A 2,671-nucleotide genomic window follows, 5' to 3' on the forward strand; every position below is an offset into this window, starting at 1 on the left:
CTCTCCTAGCCTTCTTGACCGACTTTTTAACTTTCGTAACCATAGTCGTAATGACAACATCATGGTCACTAATCCCTGTCTCAACACTGACACCGTCGATGAGGTCTGGTCTGTTCGTGGCTACCAGATCCAAAATATTTCCATTACGCGTTGGCTGTGGATTTAGCTTCTCAAGACAGTTTTCGGACAATTTGTTCAAAAGTAATTCACACGACGGCTTGTCTGCACCACCTGTAATGAATCCATAGACATCCCAGTCAATACTAGGTAGGTTGAAGTCGCCTCTGACTAATATAGCATGATCCGGGTACTTCTGCGATACAGAATGTAGACTCCCTTTGAATGATTCTAGAACTGCCACGGTTGAACCTGGTGGCCGGTAATAACACCCCACAATTAACTTCATTTCCCCTAGCCCTTTTAAACGTGTCCAGATAACTTCACAATCACACTCTACTTTGACCTCAGTAGACACAATACTTTTGTCAACTGCAATGAAGACACCACCTCCTACGATGTCTAATCTGTATTTCCGATACTACTCGTCAGCTGCAGATTAAATCGGTAACGGCGCTGCAGGGCGGGTAGGTCAAAGACAGTGCGATGGGGTCTTTCAGTCACTAACTTTATCCTAAGACAGCAAGATTGTCCTGTGGCACCCATCCGTATAGAGACAGATCGTAAGTTATGCACTATGCTCGAGGTTTTAGAAATACGTAGATCGCTGGCTGTTATACTATGATGATGTACAAGTGTTGGAGCATTGCCGCGCGGGATTAGCCGAGCGGTCTATGGCGCTACAGTCATGGACTGTGCGGCTGGTCCCGGCGGAGGTTCGAGTCCTCCCTCGGGCATGGGTGTGTGTGTTTGTCCTTAGGATAATTTAGGTTAAGTAGTGTGTAAGCTTAGGGACGGATGACCTTAGCAGTTAAGTCCCATAAGATTTCACACACTATTTCTTTGTTGGAGATTTAATAGTGGCAACTACTTATTTACAACTCGTACAAAATAGATACGAGTTTCAAAGTTTTACTGACCCTCACAGTAGTCACCAGCATTGTGTATAACCCGTAGCCAGCGATTTGGAAGTCGTACGATACGCTTAGAAGTGCCAATTGCGTTGACAGTTGGAGCGGCGCAGTCTATTGCCCGACGATTCTGTAGCAGCTCTGAAGCGAATGCCGTGAAGTGTTTCCTTCAATTTAGAAATCGATTTGAATTCACGAGGGCTTAAGTCAGGGGAGTGCATTATGTGGTATAGCACTTAGCAAAATGGTTAAAATGGCTCTGAGCACTGTGGGACTTAACGTCTGAGGTCATCAGTCCCCTAGAACTTAGAACTACTTAAACCTAAGGAGATCACACACATCCATGCCCTAGGCAGGATTTGAACCTGCGACCGTAACGGTCACGCGGTTCCAGACTGAAGCGCCTAGAACCGCTCGGCCACTAGCACTTAGCAGCCCCATCAGTCAAACAAATCAGAAACAGCTTGCACTGTACTACGTGATTGACCATTGTCCTGCAAAATGATGGTCAGGTCCTGCAGAAAGTGTCATCACTTCTGTCTCTACGCTGGTCGTAGGCTGTGTTTCAAAAATGAACAGCATAGAGACAGAAGTCTAAGACATGTCCGAAAGAACAGCTGCCATCTTCATATAGTTAAGGCTAACCTGCTAATGACCTCCTTTAGTGCGGAGGCACACGATTTACCTGAACTCTCACGAGACTCGATGGATTGTCTGCCACGAGTAATGGGTATAATGGCAGGGGCACTACGAATGTGGTGTGTGGACTATAAGCTGAGAATGTGGATCTCACGGGGAGCGTGCAAGGAATAAATCCCTGCAGTCGCACTATCCTCTGTGCCCTCGGTGGCTCAGATGGATAGAGCGTCTGCCTTGTAAGCAGGAGATCCCGGTTTCGAGTCCCGGGCGGGGCACAGATTTTCAACTGTCCCCGTTGATGTATATCAACGCCCGTCAGCAGCTAATGGTATTGATTTAATTATAATTTCATTCTAGAGAGCTGCCCAGTTACCAATGGCATTTGTTCTTTCGGACATGTCCGAATGAACAGACGCCATCTTCATACTACAAGAAGGGTAAGTTTGCACTGTTACGGATATCATAGAAACATTACAAGACCGATCTGTGATTTATAGGAGCTCCATCAACAAAGGTATTAGTTCGTAGACTTCCACGGAGAAACTCAATTTGAATAAAATCATTTTTGACATTAGAATGCGTCATTATGAAGTACTAAAAACAACTAAACTACCGACTTTTGTTTTGAAAGTTTCATAACGAACTGAAATTCATCATCAGTTTTACATGCCTTGTTCATAATGTGCAAGAGACAGTAAAAAATCGTGCTGTTTACTCACTGGGCTTTAAGCACATTTGCCGTGGTATACTCCGAGCTGTGCGGGACTAGCTTCATCAAGAGAGATCGGTAGATAGTGAAGGACACACGTATACATCCTATCTTAGTTAACTGTCAGTATATTGAATACTTCAAGTCAACAGACGCTTTCTCTATGTGTCTTGCAAGTTCGTGATATTGATCTTCCAAGGTAGTGACAGATTCTGTAATTTCTTAAGCATGCAGATGCCAGAAAAGGGCATTTTCAGCTTTCCATATAGGTCTATAACATGCTGCGCTATTCCTT

General features: G+C 44.7%; 1 non-coding gene across 1 annotated transcript; it reads left to right on the plus strand.

Moving 5' to 3' along the window:
- The first annotated feature begins 1,867 nt into the window (after positions 1-1,867).
- Positions 1,868-1,942, plus strand: Trnat-ugu (transfer RNA threonine (anticodon UGU)). Its single transcript has one exon. It is a non-coding gene; the product is annotated as a tRNA-Thr (tRNA).
- The last annotated feature ends 729 nt before the right edge of the window (positions 1,943-2,671 follow it).

This window comes from Schistocerca serialis, chromosome 6 (genome assembly GCF_023864345.2).
Source record: "Schistocerca serialis cubense isolate TAMUIC-IGC-003099 chromosome 6, iqSchSeri2.2, whole genome shotgun sequence".
NCBI lineage: Eukaryota > Metazoa > Arthropoda > Insecta > Orthoptera > Acrididae > Schistocerca > Schistocerca serialis.